Raw genomic sequence first — 19343 nt, 5'->3', positions numbered from 1 at the left:
TTGGGTCAAAATATAATGAGAATATTTGCACATTTAAAAGCAACAATAGAGAAAAGAAATTAGATCTTTTTACCTATTTCAAGTTCCTGTTCTGCTCCAAAGGACTTTAACATAACATGAAGAATTCCTATGATATGTGAGCTATAAAAAATAATTACTTCAGTCACCCTTGAAAAACAGTTTATTCTTAAGGGCAACAATTCATTACAAGAACAAGCAACTGAAATTTTCAAATGAAATTTCCTGTACTTAGCAGGGTTGGTACACTGAACACTCTCCCTCTTAAGAAAGTGCTAAATGTCCAGGAAGCCCCAAATAACTGGAAATGAACTCTGGACACTGGTCTGACATCTTATCTAAAAATTGGCATCGGCGTTAGAATGATTATGATCTTTCAAATTCTTATGGGAAAAGCTCTACTACTAGAAATGCCAGCTTAGTTTATGTGTCTTTTTTTTGCAATTTCTAAAAGAAGAACTGTGTCAACAGTTAGGCTTGATGTTGATACTTACCAGAGAACAGGTTAACATTCTCATTAGCTTACACACAAAAATCTTACACGCAAAAATTTTAGGCAATTTAGGTGAAATATAGGTGAGAAAAGTGGTTTCATGTTTTGCAATGAAACTCCTTTGCTTGTTCCCCCATGGCTTTCTTAAGTATCTTAGAAAAGAAACATCAAAATCAAGTCTGTATTTTCTACAGGTATTTTCTACAAAGGTATTTCATTAAGTTTTACACCAGTGTGGTCTCTTGTCATGAAATATTTATAATATTTATAATTAATTTTTAAATTAGTCTTGAATGTCTTTGCTTTATTAAATTTCCTTTAATGGCATATTTTAATCAGTACTCAAGTACTAGTGCCATAAACTAACAAAGAGCCTGAATAGCTCAATGAAGAAATGTATATAGTACAATCCAATGTCTAACATTTTTCTGACAAAAATCTGACAAAATGCTATGGAGCTGGCCATTATGCTATAATGCCTCCTTTTCCAACAACTATCAAAATATGCATTTGATAAGTTATTTAAGTTCACTGTCTGGTCAGCAACAGAATAACGATGAAATTCATTATTAATAATACATTGTAAATATTATGACTACTAAAAAAGATAGACATATTACACTGTCAGACATGGAGGAGAAGATGTACACTCTTCTTGAAGACATTTTCTGACCAGAAACCAGAAGTTACTCAATCTAGTTTCAGGAGCAGCATTCAGTGTTCAATCTGTTGTCACATATAAGTCAAGATTTCTCCCTAGGGAAATAAACAAAGAAAATTCCTGAACTAAAGCACTGCTGAAATCAATGGATACAACATAGGATAACTTTTGAGCTTTCTGTAAAAATAAGTTGCACACTCATCTGGTGCAGAAATTTGCAATTTGTACAGAAGCCCCTGGTTTTCATGATGATTTTGAGAAGAATCAAAAAAGGCATTGAAATGATACACTGGATATAGCTTGGAGTTGTAAGGAGATAAACATAGGATATGCCAAGATCCTCAAAATTGTCTAAGGAAGAAACTGAGTAAGAGTATCTATTTGATATGGACACTTCATGTCTGGATTCCTAAAAGTGAATATACTCACTTATATTGTCTGATACTTAAAATCTGCAGATAATCCTAACCTACATGAACTCAAAAATGGTCAAATCAGAAATAAAGGCATAGCTAAAATTTTTACAAAAACAATGCTCCTTCCGAGCAGTTAGGCATAGTGTGACTGTTTCAATATGTAGGAGTCATGACATAAGCCAGGACATTTAAGACATTCATGGTTCTTTTTTTTGCATTATATAATTCAAGGCATAATAGCAGACAAAGGGAAAGTCTTTACAGTACTGTGGTGCTTGCTGATGCTAGGGGGATACATTCTGAGTGGTTTTCCCTCACAAGACATGTTTGAAAAAGTGTCTGAGTAATTGCACCATTACTTCAGTAAAGGCTTTGCTTCTGATTACTAGTGTTTAGAAACACAATTCAGTGTTTAAATGAGTATTCTCTTTGGCTGCTATGCATCATCTGGCAATATGTGAATTTTTGGAATGGCTCAGCAACAAACCCAGTCTTAGTCAGCAAGGTCTTTTCCTTGAGACCATTTGTGAAGGCTAGAAAGCTATGTTCACACCCAGAGAACAACACAGTTCAACACATGAAGAAAATAAACAGACCCTCCTGCTTCAGCCCAGTCCCATGACCCCTGTGTACAGAGCTTAACCTTCCAAAAGGCATTCAACTTTGTTGGGTCACTGGGGGGGGTGGTGAAGATGTCCTGCTTACTGGAAAATGCCACTGTGACCAGGGAAATCTTTTGTGAGACAATATCCTGATGCAAGTATTTACCTTTGTGCCATTTACCTATGTTATTTCATGCCAAAGATCAAGAAATAACACTCCCTTTGGGGAAACTATTATCCATCGGGTGCTACTTGTTCAGTCACTTTTGACAGAGTTGTAGTCCCATAATTCAGATTAAAAGGGAGATGAAGTGCCCCAAGAAGCACAGTCTTTGGTTAAAGAAAACTGAAACAACAAAAAACCCCAAAACACTAGAAATCATAAACCCCTTTAAATTAGGAACTGCAAACTAAACTTCAATGTAAAATGTATATTTTATGTAACATGGGTTAGTAACAGATACCTGTGATGCAGTGGAAAGATCTGCTAAATATGAATGTCATTATTACCACTGGAGATCTGGGTTGAAATTCCCGCTAGAGGGTACCTTTATAGATCTCCTTTTAGTATATTGTAGTCATACCATTATAAAACCATCAAATGCAATTCGGCGCAGCATGATGCTTAAATGGTGGCCCGAAATTAACAGACTGAATTACTCTCTACGGGCAGCCAAGGTTATTTATAAATTGGAATTCGGATAACTAAGGAGGAAGGACATAACTGAACTCTGTGCTTTTATACTCCCAATCTCTGTTTTCTGTGCTTTGAAATACTTTTTCATTTGTCCTTTAGTTGAACCTACAGAATATTTAATCACTTAAAACGGGAGTAAAACTGAAAGCAGGATGCTGTATTAGGTACCTAAAAGAGACAGTGTTTTTACATTTGTAAACTATCTTGTAAAAAGTTTTAATTAAAAGAGCTACATCTTGGCATCTGTGAGGTCTAGTGCAATTAGTTGCTTTAAACTCCATTTTCTCGTCTTGCTGCCAATTAAGAAAACCTTGTGTGCAAGAGTAATGGTTGCCTCAGTGACAAAATCAGAACATGCTAAATAATGTGATTAAACTTGTTAAAAGCCAAAATAAACACTTATAATTATCTCAAGAAAACCTGCATAGCCAAATGAGAGCTCTATAAAGTGGAACTCTGCATCCATAATTTCAGACTTTCCTACACAATAGATCATAGTTAAAGATCTGTTAACAGACCTCTGACTGCTGAACTGGGCAGCTTGTGGTTTTCTTCTAAACCTATTGGCAGTATGTGGATTTATGCAAGAGGTGCAAATTGGAAGTTGTCTGCTATTGGAGCCATTGGCAGAACAGAAATCATACTGTAGGGTTAGCAGCATGAAGTACATTGCTTTGAAATTACACAGCAGGGATTCAGCTTGTTGCTCTGCTTGCCTTTAAGACCAAGGTCTTATACTGTCTGGCCATGATTAAAATCAAAGTGTGGACCTCTTTGCTGGGTGCCAGTAAATGAAGGTGAAAAACAGAAACAATCTGGATTCCTAATTATTTTAAAATGCAACATAGGCAAAAAACTAAGATGAAAGCATTTTTTACTAATCTATCCTAATTATTGCACATAAAATGATTTCCTAAAGAGGTCTATATCTTGAGACAGTCACTTTCTATGAGTATGCAAGATCTGTTTTACAGTATAACATCTTTTACTTAAACCATGCATGTATACAGAAAACAAAAACTGACAAATAGTCTAAATGGTAAGCTTATTTATTTTCAGGTTTACGGCTACCTCAATCCTTGAAATACACCAATACATAGTGAATATACTGAAAATTGAATGACCACTAGCTTGGTCCACTAGCAAAAAAGCACACATTTGGAAATGCTCCATTCTACTGCCATACTATAAAGATAAAATGTAGGCATGTACATGCTGGCAAGTGGGATCAGAAAAATGAAAAACTGAAAATAGAAGATAATGATACGGTAGCAGCATAGGAGACCTCAGTATAAATCCTAGACTCTCTACTCTGAGAATCTCATTCTTGTTTCAGTCACTGTGGCCACATTTTAAGTAAAATCATAGCAAAGTAATGGCATTTGACAGAAAGTTGATGCTAAAAGGGAGCACAGTGAGGACTATCTACACTGCTGTATAGATAGGTTACATAGGTGAACAAAGGGGCTTTTTCTTTACTTGTCAGCATATTCCAAAATACTTACTGTCAGGATATTTTTCCTAATCAACTCTTGGAGGTCTTACTGATAGACAGACCTCTTGACTGAAATGAAGATGCTGCATATCTGGAGATAGTCAAGGAAAAGCATTAAAGCTGATTTGCAAATTACTTACCCACTTTAACTTTGGACTTTTTAAATTTGTAATATTTTGATTTAGACTACAGTGCTTCTAAGTCACCTTTTTGGCCTCATATGAAAAATACTTTATTTTTCCTAGTCTAGGCTTCTTGTTCATGGATCTTTTTCTCTCAGAAGACGAATACATCCTTTCCAGGTAACCAGCACAAGAAATATATTGGATATAGGGGAATAAAGGCTTCAAGCAGTCAGTTTGAAATGCATTGTATTTGCCTGTTCTTTTAATAAAGTTTTAATGCATTTCGAGTACATTTTTTTCTTAATATTTAAAAGCCCATTTAATATCATCCAGCTTGTTGACACTACCTACATCCAATTTGTAGACAACTATCTACAAACAAAATTTTCCATGCCTTTAAATCTACAGAAAATAGAGGGATGTGTTTCTTTCATACACTAGATCAGAGCAGTTCCTGATGTTAAATTTATTCCTAACTCACAACAGCATGTATGTGACCCACCAAAGCCAGTTTTATTAACTGGGCTTGTGTCTGGTCGACTGTGGCAAGACCATATCAAGCAACGTTGATGAGAACAGGAAAGGTGAGCTCCTTGCTCCCTCCCTTGCTGGGAGGTCATTTCTATTGCTTGCCCACTACCATACATATATTTAAGACCACCCTGGGTAAGAAATTAAGAGCAGTATTACTGCCTCAAGTTTCTACTTCTTTAGGAAAACACTTGTAATTTTTTCCTATTTTGCCGTCTTCCCTTTAAAAAATCTTATTACTGTTAGGAAATCACATCGTTTGGATTTTGCCCAGTATCCAAGTTTGTTGAGCACATACTATGGCAAATTTAGCCGCATAAAAATTGGTGCTCTGCCTTAACTTCTAATGCACATAACACAATACTCCACTGGAGAGTTTTGAAGTGACTTAAAGAAATACATTTCCCATCATTGAAAGTTGTAAAAGGTCCTAATAATTTAATAAACTGAATTTTTAAAATAGGTAGACAAAATCCCTACTAATGCTAGTGAAGTTTGTTTTCTGCAAAACACTTCTTTCACTTACAAGACAGACATGCAGTTCTGGCCTATAATATTTCAGCTCTGGTGCTAACAGTAGAAACTGTAATGGAAGCAACACCCTGCCTACCACTGCTGCCAGTAGTGCCAAGAACTGATGCAATACTGGTGCAAGAAATTCACTGACAGAGAGGATTTTAATGACTGCATGGTATCAACAGCCTCTTTGCACAGCTGCTGCCATGAGAACAACCGTATGAGGGATAAAAAGGCAAGCCCAAGCGGAAGCACTGTCAGGAAGGAGGTGCTGACTTCACATCACAGTCCATCAGCAGGGCAGATGAAAGAAAACAGCTGTGAAGAACAGATCTATTCCATGCAAATTCTGCGAGGAAAATACTGAGCACTTATTTTTGAATTATTTCTCCATTCCTCTCTTTTTTTCAAGTCCCTTGGGGCACTCTGTCCTAAGGTACGGAGAGGTCTGCAAGGACTTAGGTGTTTCTCCTGCTGTGCATTGTCTGCAAAATAGTTTTGCTAAGCATTAATTCTCATTCTTCTCCCTGTGTTTGGGCCATACTCCCTGTGAGACAGGCACTTGTCTCTCCTTCTCCCTCTTTCAACCTTTTCCACACTCCACATCCAGTGGATTCACTGGTAGATGAATCCCACTGTACTCATTAGAGGCTGTTCCTGAAAGGGAACCTATTATGGGATCATTGCTACCGGCTGCTTGACTCCTTGCAATATCGACTGAACCTGATGAGCAGAAACAAAATGCCATTTTTATCGGTGTACAATCTCAGAAAGATTTTTTTTGACTTGCGATCTGATAGCTGGACACTCAGAACTTTGCAGTACAATGCTGAGAAATAAAACTGGCATGCCTTCTTCACAAGTTTTGTTTTGGTACACGTAACCTAGCTTCAGAAATATTGCAATCTCAATAAAATTAATGTATCTTAAACAAAACAGCTGATTCTAGCTGCAAAAACCTGGCAATTAATCTCAATTACAAGTTAAATAATAAAAAAAAAATTAAACACACAAAAAAAGCCAAGGATGAAACAGTGAATTTACCCCTAAGGGTACTACTATAATACATTTCAAGAGATACTGCCACTGCGTCCAGTTATCCTCTGCATCCTAGTCTTGGCTTCTACCCTTGGACAATTCACTGAATATTTCCTCCTCAATACTTATAGGACAGGATAAAATACTCATCCTAGTGGGACATGAAGATCATGAATACTTTTAAAAAATATTTAAAGTAATAAAGTAGAAAAGAAAGACAAAATAAATAGAAGTTATTCCTAAGTCTACATGGAGTATGCAATAAAAATAAATGTTGCCAATACATTTTTATGCTCTTTAGGACAATTTCAAAATTAACAAAAAAATGGAATAAAGTAGCTTAACATACATTATCTTAGCTCAAGTACTTAGTAAAATCTCATGGCCCATAATTTGAAAACATAATTCAACCTTTTATGTAAATAGAGCCAGAGAGATTAGAAAACAGGATAACGTTAAATGGTAAAACATCTAACTGTCCAAGCCAATGGAAGGATCAGTGAAAGAGCTGCTTTTAATTAACATCTTAGTGGTTTGGAAAATGGAATAAAGATCATATTAACTGGAGTTGATGTTGATGTTGCACTGAAAGATCTTGCCAAAAATAAAGCCAGAGAAAATACAATGGACCAGAAAGGTTAAACAAATATGGCAAGGGAAGCTAACTCTCAACCTGGGGGACGAAAAAGCAAGTTAGCATTAGATAAAGAAGATAAAACATACATGGGAGAGAAAGAAATAGAAGTGAGCAATTCCTCTGGCTCATGCCAAAATCAAGTTAGGTTTGTGGTTTTAGCAAGATCAGACATCAATGGAGTAGTTTCACTCTGGCTGTCTTCTGCCATGGCAGGTGCAAAGGAAAGTGTCTCTCTCCGACCACAGTCTTGTGCCAGAATTGATAGTGCTTGCAATGAATCTCAGTGAATGAAGATTCAAATGCTACATCGTGCTGCTAACCCCAAGAACTAAAGACGTGTGATTCAGGCTCTCTCATCTTCTTTATCACAAGTTTTAAAAAGCACCACATTTTAAAAGTAGGATGATTCTTCTTCATTTGGAAACATTAAGCATTGCATTTTAAGGTTTTCAGTGTGGGAGAGGGCTAGCAAAAAAACCCAAATCAACTGTCTTTGTTATTGTTGGTTTTGTTCCCAGAGATGGAAAAAAAAACCCTCTGAGATTTCCTCTTTCCATGTAATTGCAGGAGTTGGTGCCTTAAAATAAACAAGTACTATGAGGTTAAATCATTGGATCTTGCAAGAGTACAATATCTTGCAAACTCTGGCATTCACTTGTAGACGTTATGACTGAAAGCTGGTGATTCACCTATGAGAATTTCCAAGAAAGTAACTAAATTAAGATGAAAGGAAATCTTATTCCAAAGGTCTCCTGGTAAAGTGGCTGTTATTGAGCTGTTGCTGTGCAGTGATATGGCAGATGCTGACAGAGGTCAGAAACATCTTCTGTATCTGGCTGCTCACTTTGAGGATCGCCTGAAGAAGCTCAGCCCTGGCTGAATCTTAGAACAGACTTTGTATTTGTTGCAAAACCATTCTTTATGCAGCACACTGAATGAAGCTCAGAAGAGCTCAGGAAATGTGTTTAATCCACTTAATATCTGGACATTATTAAATATTATTACTACCATTTCTTTTGCTTGGAAAACTAAAGTGGACTGGTACTAGTGTTGCAAGTGGTAGTAAGGGGATTAGAATGCAAAATACAGCCAACACTGAAGTTCTATGTCCAAGTTAATGTTTATAATTACAGCTGAGTTTTGGCACAGTGCTGTTGAAAATTTAGGACTCTATTTTGTTTTTGTGCAGCCCACTCTCTCTACTTATGCAAATGAACACCTCCTCTTTACTTTCAAATAGCCTACATTTCTGATCTGTTCTTCCCTCAGCAGCCACTGCCACCAGTCAGAGCTGAAAACATCTAGCTGATGCACGTAGCTGATTCTGTCCACCTCTTCCAAAGTATTTCCAAGTCCTTATACAGGCAATAAATTAGAACCTATTCTTTTATGCAAAACACCTCTTGCTCCAACATGAGGGAGAACTGTTACAAGATGCTACGTAACCCCCACTCATAAATAAAATCATCTGAAAATAAAACAGATTTAGAAACAAATTTAGTTTATATAAATTAAAATCAAGAAAAAGAATAAGACACACTTGTTGGTGACTAAAGGACAAAGACTTAACAAAATGAAATTTAAAGGATACGAGTATATAGAAAAGATAGAGGTGAAGGTTAAATTTAAATTCAAGTTATGATGAACTTATGTTGCCTGTAATATTCTGATTCTTTATGCAATTAAACAAAGCATAAATAAATAGTTTTGTAGCTCAGCCTTTATTTGTAAAATATGTGAAATCACCTAGAAAAATTATTTTACCAGAGCAATAATAGAAAAGGTCTAATCATGATTTTTTTTATTTTTGAGAAAACCTGTCAGCATTAAATGACCTAGTAAAAGACAAAAGGACCTACAACTTAATGTTTTATAGATTTTTGAAGCAGAATTCAGAATCCACATTGTGGTACTAACCTACATCTTGGAGAGTAAAAGAAAATGGACAACTACACAAGTTGAATTTATGTGCAGCTTCTCAAAGCACAGCAAGCAGGAAAGGCTGAAGACACACAATTTACATCCTTGAGCAGCTTTACGCCAGAAGCAGAGTGGCTGTATTCCAGATGCCTAAACCTCAAGGCTGAGTGAGTTCTGAGAATTGCATCTCAAGTGTCTTTAGCCCTTTTCAAATAATTCAGCAAAATTCTTATGCTTCTATAATGCCCAACACTGTTGAGAGATGAGCTAGACAAGCCAAAATTCTTACTTTAACACAGTTTTAAAATTCCATTAATTCATGCTTAAATGAAACAAAAATTAACCCTTCTGATATGGAATATATATATAGTTTCAAAAACTTCATGTGTAAATATTTTCTCTTATTCTCTTTAAAGCAAAATCAGAATCTTAAATGTAAAACCACTTTTAGAAGCCATATTAGACAGGCCAAAAATTGTTAAGCGAGTGGCAGCAAGAAAAAATGCTAATAATAAAAAACTCCTTCCAATGAATTAAAAGAAAAAGCCTATCACAAAAAAGCTGGGAATATTGGATGATCTTGATATAAAAGGAAAATCCCTACCACTGTGAGAACCAAAGTGAATTCTTTGCATTTGTATTCATTACAGAAAATGCTGTACTCACAAATTGTTCTTTACTACAGAAGAGTCTGAAGAACTATCTGCAGCTGAAACATGAGTTGAAGTATGTTCTAATAAATTAAGGAAGAAAAACTTTTCAGTACCTACACGATATTTCCAAAAGTGTCAAAGATAGGAAAATCCTGTACTGTTGTGGTTTAGGAATGGCACTCCCCAGTTTAGCCTTGTCTCTTCTCCCTGACTGACCCAAAATCAGATGCTGCTCAGTCTCCTCACCTTTGCCCCTTTCTTGCTCCAAGAATTGAAGGCACAAAAGGGCAAAAAATATGGGTTGAGATAAGAATAATTTACTGGGAACAACAGTGAGGTAAGAAACTGAACAGTAACAGCAGCAATATCAAAAACAAAGGCACAAGACAAAGAAGCTGTGTATAAGGAAAGTCCAGGACAAATATTGACTGGCTCTTGCCCACCATACCATGTTTTGTCCTGACTGGAAAAAGGAAGACCTTTATGAGAAATGAGAGCCCCTTTTCCTCCAGGTTTGGTACCAAACAGCAGTCGTGTTTTGGTCACACCCACTCGGCACAGCCCCTGCAGCCCAGAAGCCCTGGGAGCCAGTGACCTGCTCGGCCTCCCTGGCTGCTGGGAATAGAGGTGTGTGCTGCTGCACCTGGCTAGTGTAAGAAAATTATCTCTGCCCTGGGCGGAACCAGAACAGGTGCTAAGAGAATATGACACAAACATTCGCTAGCCCATCAGATACTAAACAGAATTTTATTTCTAGATGTCTTTATGTAAGCCTAGATAAATTGATAAAGAACATACTGGAATATGATACTCAGATATGGTGCTTTGGGGAAGAGTTAGTAAGTTTTGCAGATGTAGAAATGACTTGCAAGAGCAATAAGGTTCTTTGAAAGAATGATGAATTACCATGTGAATAAGAGAAAATCCATCTTGTACAGTGTAGCTGGACTTTGACTTCCTGTGCCCTTACAGAGTAAAAGGGAAGGACTTGTCATACAGTGACAATTGAGTGACAACTGCTTAAATGATAAGAAACAAAGGGTAGGAATAAGTGGTCTTTTTTTTCCTGTGAGGAATGTTAGGAATATTCTCCCTCAGGGCTCTGTATTGATCTCCTCACTGCTAAAATGGTCAGGATGATGGCCAAGAACAAGCGTGACAGTTTGCAGGTGACATGGAATTATTTTAGGACAGTAGATATAGTGGGACTAGTAGAGTTTAAATAAATATGCATGTTTAATTTCTCTGATATGGTTCAGTTCTTTAAGGTGCAACGATTTGGTCACAGATGTGAATCCTCTATTTTTAAGAGCTCAGACAACAGAATTGCTTCAGAATAATCATTATTTCAGTAGTGCCCCTGAAGTGTTACCATACAGCAGTATAAAACCAGGTATCTGGAGCAGTTTAAACAGGAGCTACAGGACAGTTTTGTTTTTCTTAAGAAAGAATGTGTGTTTTGTTCTCTCATAGACTGTATTCAGTGCAGACGTTACAACAGGATAAATAGGAGGGAAAAATTATATTATGAATGTAGCAAAAGTGTTTAAGCAGATAATTTCTTAAAATCATTAAGAAGTAAGGAATAAAGTGGTCTGAAAGGCATCTTGTTTTCTGGCAAATGTTTCTACGTCAACACAGGAAAAATTGAGTTAAATACCTTGGCAATTAACGTGGAGCTCGTGAGATTTCTGACATATTTCCCTCATGCATGGAATCTCTATTTTCAAGGGGAATTTGATTAAAAACATGTTTTCTAACATAAATGAAACTCCCTGGTAACGCTTAAAAGTGAAATAAAAATTTATATGCATCTATTTAGTTCTCCAGAAAAGCATAGAAGACTAACAGGCTAATGCTTAGTATTCTTTAGCAGAGAGATAACTAAATAATAACAATGGAAAATTGTGCTAATTTATGAAGAACATGTTAAGAGAAAAAATATATTGAGACCAAATGTATACAATCATATATTAGGTCTTGGGGATGAGAGGCCAATAAAAATTCTGCTCATGGATACAGAAAAGAATTTAATCTGAAAAGAAAGTTCCAACAAAAAATGTCAAGCTGCCAGAGGTTTTCCACTGCCTGGCAATAGGTGCTCCACCCTCAGATGTCCATTTCCAGTCCTTTTCCCACAGCCTCTCGCCGAGTGCAATGCCACCAGTGGAAATGAAAAACCACAATAACTAATCCTACAAGTTTTCTCTTTTAGCACCTGCAGCCCTACAAAATGTGACAAAGAACCTCCCATTAATGACTGAACTCTTAAAATTGTTTTTACAATTTGCATTCAAGCACAAGATTATAGTACATTCAAGGGCAATTTACATTGAATATACTATCAAGTATTCATTATTCAATACTGTGACTGGCTTTCATGTAGTTAATCACAGGGATAGGCATATTTTACTACATCAGTTTGAGCTGGTTATAATTTCTTTCCCATATTAGCAAATAATCCTTCCCCTCATGAAAGTTTATTAGTGATGTTCATGAATGGTGGATGGGCCCATGTGCTCTGTGCAAATCTAGAGCTTCCTGCTGTCCTGGGTGTCATGTCTGGGCAACAGAAATGGTGTGTGAGCTGAGCCTACCTGTGCATATAGACCTGTCTGGAGTACTGCTAAATCTGAAAATCTTTTTCAGCTTATATCATTTGAACACTGTTTTTGCAAAGTGGTTCTGTAGCCAAAAATGTGGGAAAAAAATTATGTGTAGAGAGCAATGTGTTCATTTCCAACTGGATTTATGCAAACCCATACAAAACCTATGTTATGTCTACTGACACTGTGGAAAAAAGACAAAAATACGCTCCAGCTGTCTGATAAGTTCAGGGCCAAAGTCTCTCCTTCCATTCTGACACAAATGTCATCTACTGAGGTTAATGGGACTGGGGTGCTTACACTATAGGGTGCCTAATTGTTTCTTGGAGGGCTAGCACTTGCTATCAATACACATACAGACAGTATTAACAGAGATGTGCCATATCAGCATGATCAGCTGAATGATAAACAATACCCTGGCATTAGCTGCAAATGGAGAAAGAGATCCTAGTGTGCAATCAGGGAAAGGAATTGTTAGAAATGTAAGGATTGCACGTAGCCCCTTGATGAATTACTGAGCGTCAAGAACAAGCCTAGTATGATTTTGTGGGCTACAAACTAGCAATCAGGTAGCAAGAATGAAAGTCCTTGTGAAAATTTTAAGTGGCTTTAGATCTTCAGTTGAGGATGAATTATTTTTTATGCTGTTTTCATGCATCTTTTTTGATAGCTTTTCCTTTTTTGGTTCTGAAATTAACAGTTCAGCTATTAGTGTCAACATGTATCTTACTAAAACCAACACATAACTTATCAGAAAGGGTACAGCGTATTAGAATCAAGTGAATGACTTTTATAGGGTGACTTCTGTAATAGCTCTGAGATCATTGCACGAAAGCATGAGATAATGCCACTGCTTCAGTAAATTGCAAAGTCTCTGGACCAAATGTAGCTCAATCCATTAAAAAACCCAGCAAAATCCTGCAAAGTGGTGGATAATATATACACTGGTCAGATTAGATCTTTGCTAGGCATGAGTTTTCTTCAATTCATAATTAAGCATGTAAAGACTTTTGGAATTTTGTATGACCTCTAATTTTACCTTTGCAATAAAAAACATCAATGTGTAGTGCTCAGTTTTGCTTATGATAAAAAAGAAAAATTTCAGGAAATGTACCTGAGGTATCCATGAAAGAAAATAAACACCTGTCATATTTACTACAGTCATTTAATCACCTGAAAAACTCTCAGGGCCCAGGTGTTTTGTGGATTCATTCACATATAGCAAGATGGCCTTCTTAGAGGTAGATTAATTGTTCTCTCCCTTTTTTTTCTTCTTTTAACTTTTCAACAATGTTTTCAGGACTTTCCTTGAAAGGCAGAAACAGAATACCTATGTCAAGCTATTGCAATATTCTTATTATAGATTAGACAAGTCTACTTTTCCCTATGGAAATACTTGCTTTTGGCCAGATTCATTTGGAATGATGATGAATCTGAAGTATAATTGCTTTTTTTTTACACTTAGTTCCAGGCTATGACCTCATTAGGGTATATCATATGAAATCAGAGAGATATGAATGTTGAGCAATAGCTCTGGCATGCAAATCTATGAAAATCATCTGTTAGTCTGATACTCTCATGCAGATTGCTTAAACTCTCTCACAGATGTCATTTCTTTACGTCAGGATATACACGTCAGTTTATATTTTGACTTTGTTTAAAAGTCCAGATTTTTGAGGTCTCTCTTTACATCCCGTTCCTGTGAATGGAAATAGTTTGTCAGCTCAGTGGTCTCAGTTTCTTCCACTTCCTCACTCACTACTGAGTGTGAGGTGTTGAGCTGGCATTAAGTTTCTAACTCACGACTGCTCAGCAGCTGCTTCCTTCCTATGGATCCAGGCTGCTGCTGCTCCAGTAGGCTGAGTGCCTGAATCTCTTCTCCTTCCCCAGCAGAGCTTGAGGACATGCTGCCACTGAGATGGATGGATGAGGTGGGGAGAAGAGTGTGGCTGGACTCACTGCATCCCGTGGATGAGGATTCCTATGGACAAGAATTTTAGATGGGTTTGCCAGGGCAACAAGCAGCCACACAGGCTATAAACACTGCTGAATGCTGCCAGCTTGGTATGTATCACCCTGATTTAGTGCCAGAGGAGGAACCATTTCTAAAGCAGAGGAGTTTTGTTTAATGTTTTACAAGTGTCAGAAGTGTTCTTTTTTTTCAATTTTTTTAAGGAACTCTTGTGTAAACCCTTCTATACTGGAACACAGAAAATGAATTTGTCAGGGTTATTCCAGTGGGTCAACAAGATAGGACCTTAAAACTATAAGAAATTAATAATTTCCTCCAAAACTCTGTAAGAACTTCTGAGAAAGAGATATTCACCCTGTCATACACCACTGACAGCCACACCATTGCATGGGCCTGTGCTGTCTTCAAAACATACATGGAAGGATACCGATAAAAATCATGAAGCAGAGGAAAGCCTGCACCAAAAATACAGTGTTTATCTGGAAAGGAAGCTCCTGGGTCCAGTCCTACAGGGCTCAACAAACAAAACTTCCACCAAAGTTACAGGGAATAAACATCTCCCAAATGGGCATACTTCTTTAAAGCAGCAAAAATCTGTCTCTGAACATGTAGATTATATATTCATCATGCTCATCCTACATCCTACTGGGCAGAATATACATAACAGAAATTTAAGTAAGGGGAATAAAATATTTTAGCACATTTCTTTTTTATTTTTTTTTTCTTTCATAATACAAAACTGTGATTTCATGTGGAAAAAAACCCCCAGAAGATTAGTGGAAAATGGAATCTTTCTGAAGAGGAGATATTAGTTAAGGTTAACTTGAGTGTCTGATGTTTGTTTTACAGAATACAAAAGGACAGAGAATTCCAGTCAAGATTTAAGTTGACTTTTTAAAGTATTACAGAAGTCTAATGACTACTCTGCATAAATTACTTCCAGATGCTGACCTGCTTGAAAATGGTGGGATAGGATAATACCATGTTTTAATCAGCACCTTTAACAGGTGACATATCACCACCATTTGTTTCAAGAAATGCAAATATATGACTTTTTTTAACATGGAGGAGAAATGTAATAAAATCTAATTTTTTATGAGCGATTTTCTTGAAACATTATTCTGTAGGGCTTTTTACATCCTAGAGTAATATTTAGTCTAGTTTTTGTTGCTACAAAGTAGAGTATCTCCCCCCAAAAACCAAGTAGAACTCTTTAGAGCTGTGCTTTTCAGTTTACACAGATGAAGAAGAAAAACAATTAATCTGCAAATATTTTCTTATTCCCTTTGTTTCACTTTTCAAATAACTTCTTGCAATGAACTAAACAAACTCAGTTCCAGGGCACAGGTCTCGGTGTGCTGAGCTCGTCTACATCTGGCCTAATTGGGAGAACTTTACCAATTATAATGTTGCTTCTGATCAATGTCCTGCAAGTGCACTTGACTGATTTCTTCAGAGATTGGGAACCAGATGTGAGAATGATAAGCCTAACAAACAACCCCGGAAAAACAATGTTTATCATAAGCAAAGAATAAAATCACCATTTGAAAGTTGTTTCTGTTCCAAGGCAGTTTTTAGAGGCCAACAACACTGAGGCACTAAGGATGCTAGGGAATAAAGGGCTTCTTGCTTGTGAAGGGACTTATTTCTCATTTTTCATTTCTGTTTGTAATCGCTGTCATTTTTGTTTCTCGTGCTTTGGATAAAAAAGGTGACTTTTATATTTATTAGAACTGGGTTTCAATAAACATTATGCAATATGGTAGACCAGGGAATGATTTATTGATAATTTGTCACTTATATTTATGGAAGTGTAGACCCTGGAGCCCTAGGGCTGGTAAATCATATTATGCAGCTACAAATGTTTTTTTATTCTTTGCTGCCAAAAGTGCACCATGTAAACTGATTGCCTCACCAAACCCCCGGGGCCTGATAATGATGCACTTGCTAATACAAAGGCAGGAGGGGTGAGTAGAAGACAACTAATTATAAGTTTATTTTTGTTTCAATATGTTTGCCATTTAATCTAGAGTTCCATAAACAACAGATTGATGAAATATAATTAGGAGGAAGATTACTGTTTAATGAGGGAAAAGATTGGGAAAGAATGTAAATGGAGCAGTGGGCTGTGCAGAGTTTTTAGCTGTTTATTATTGTACAGCTGTAAGGCACTTTCACACAGTTCCCAGATGGAAGCAGCTGTTAGCTCTTTGCCATTAGAAAAAAGGAGGTTCATAGTTCATTTTTATCCACTTGTTCCAGCCTAGTAACGCTCACTGCAACACTTCACCAAGTCACGACTCTCAGCTACGGCTGAGACTGTCAGGATGGGCACCCTGTCTTCATTTGCCACTTTGCCATTCACTTATCACATCTGGCAACCTCTCAAGCAACAAGCTGTTCCACTCCTTGTAATATGTTTATCTCCTGTGGTGATGTCAGCAAAAGTCAGCAAAAGTCAGCAAATCTAATATTCATGCTCCAATAGATTTGTTGGTGCTCTTTGTTTATAAGAAAGAGCTCTATATCACCCCTGCAGCTGCTTCCTCTTCACCAAGCTTTGTTTTTGTACAGTACTCTTCTGATAGGCCTTGGGAGCAGTACAAAGCATGGGCCCATCTGATTTAAAGTTTTTTGGTTTTTTTAGTATGAAAAAACCCCATCCAACATCTCCTTTTTTCCACAGCATGTTATGAAACCTACATTTCCCCCTCAGCTTGAAAAGGGCTCATACACAAGACAGAATATAAAAGACAAATAAAACAGGCGTTTCTTTAAAAAGCAGTAAATGGGAAAGAAAAAAGTAGGCAGACTTTCAAAAATCAATACTACAGAAACATTTCTCTTGTAGCCCTTAAACAATTCCACATTATGGGCCAAGATATCCACTGCCCTGCACAGGCATTTACATTAGTGCAAAGTGAGTGTAAATCTTTACTGTTTCAGACAGGTTGTATGTTATATTTGGTGCCAAGGTATTGCACATGCTACAGGGAATTAGAGAATTTGGTGCTTGTTTTTATAATAATTTATACATTTCACTCTTCTTATTTCACAGTGTTTGGAGCTATCTCAGATACTTTCTATGGCATATTGTGTTTGGGCTTATATAAATTTACATTTCTGAGGTACTTTATGCATGATAGTCCTATCAGTTGAGGCAAAAGCAGTGTTTATTCCAGGCTGGCATTAACCATAATGTTTCTGAATAGTTTCTCAAACTGGGTGAGGAATGTTCTTCTTCATTAGTTTCTATTTTGAGATCAGATTTTCCTAAAATTTCTTTTAGACTACTTCACCATTTATTCAGATGTTTAGCTAGAGTTTCATTCCAATTCCTCAATTTATTTGTTCCCAGCACAGAATAAATTTGGAGATCTGGGTTTAACTAGGTGGCAATTGTGGCACTTCCTTTTCCACTAATATAAACCAGTCTGGCTCTAAATTTCTCTTTCTCTCTCCCTCTCTCTTTCTTTTTTAGGGAAAAAACACGAGTATTGCTTTAAGTATTGAATTAAATTCTGGTATTGTGATATTATTTTGTTATGGGCTGCCAAAGGACAATTTATTTCACAGTTTCCAAAACACCTTTCAACATTTAATATACATTAAATTTTACAAATTTAACATTTAGGAGAATCTCAGGAGTAGAATTATATCCTGATCTGTAAAAAAATTAAAGACGTAGTACAAAAAAATTCCACCAGTACAAAGTTGTTTTTTTTAGTTATTTTAAATTGTACTACTATCAACAGGCCACCCACATGCTTAATCTAGAAGAACCACCTCTAGGCTATGAGGAAATCTCTGTGGCCCCAGAAAACTTGGCTATTTCACTGACAAGGATGCTGGTTAAAGCCAATTATGGCGGAGAATTTTATGTTCCAAACAGCTGTCCAGTTGGAGTTGGGCTAAGACCACCAAGTTATTTCATGTGTCACAAATAGCCATCTGATTGGTTAAATAAATCTGCATATATATTTTTATGAATAGGAGTGGAAGGTTTAATTTGCTTTTGTTTGTGGGGTCTTGTTTATTGCTTGGAAGTGTTTGGATGCCTGCTGGGTATTTGTGAAAAAGGGTTGCAAAAGCTGCACGTATTTCACCTGCAGGTCAGGAACAGAGGTATAGTGTTGTGGTTAAGGCTAACTAAAGCAGAAAAACTACACTGGAGCAAGATGTGAAAACTACTGCCAAGGTTGTGGACCAAAACTAAAAACCCACTTACCCAACTAAAAACCCCAGTTAGTATTTTTGTATGTATTGTGTGTATGACTGTGTTTATTTAATATTAAGGCACCATTTATGCTGAAAAATTTTACCTCCAGTTTAGGTATGCTACTACTTAAAATTACAGCAGTTTAAATTACTTCCTTACCTGCTCTTTAAAGCCTGTTTTCTCTTGTTTGATTAGTTTATGCACCTAGAGCACTTTCCTATGTGCAGTTTTTACTGTTTCCCCTGTTTAGCCAGCCTGTTTTTTCATCCTGTGAAAAATGTGAAAGCCCTATGTAGCAGCTTAGGAGAGAAAAACACTTTTAAATCTCAAAATTATTAATTTTACAGAAAAATAAAGGTGCAAGAGCAAAACTGGAAATGCTAGCAAAAGAAGCCCAAGATAGCCTGAGTGTCTGCAGCTATGTCTAACTTCTAGAAAAAGAGCTTTGTTACTCTAAAAGTCATTGGCATCACTTTAAGATACCGACCTCAAATTCCTAAATTCGTGGATCACATTCATATTTCTCATTAGACTAATAACATTACTAAACATTTATAATCCAGCCAACATTTCTGAATTTTCTTTTAAAACATTCTAAAGTAAATTGCTCGTCCATGGCATAGAATTAATGCTCCCTGAGGTTATATTTGTTACCGACTTCCCAGCTCCATTACACAAAACCAAAAATATTTACTGCAAAATATTTGATTGTCTCTAGAATCAGTGCTTTCTTAATGTTTGCTT

The sequence above is a fragment of the Sturnus vulgaris genome, chromosome 4 (assembly GCF_052056855.1).
Source record: "Sturnus vulgaris isolate bStuVul1 chromosome 4, bStuVul1.hap1, whole genome shotgun sequence".
In the NCBI taxonomy this organism is placed as follows: Eukaryota; Metazoa; Chordata; class Aves; order Passeriformes; family Sturnidae; genus Sturnus; species Sturnus vulgaris.
This window is presented reverse-complemented; position numbering follows the sequence as displayed.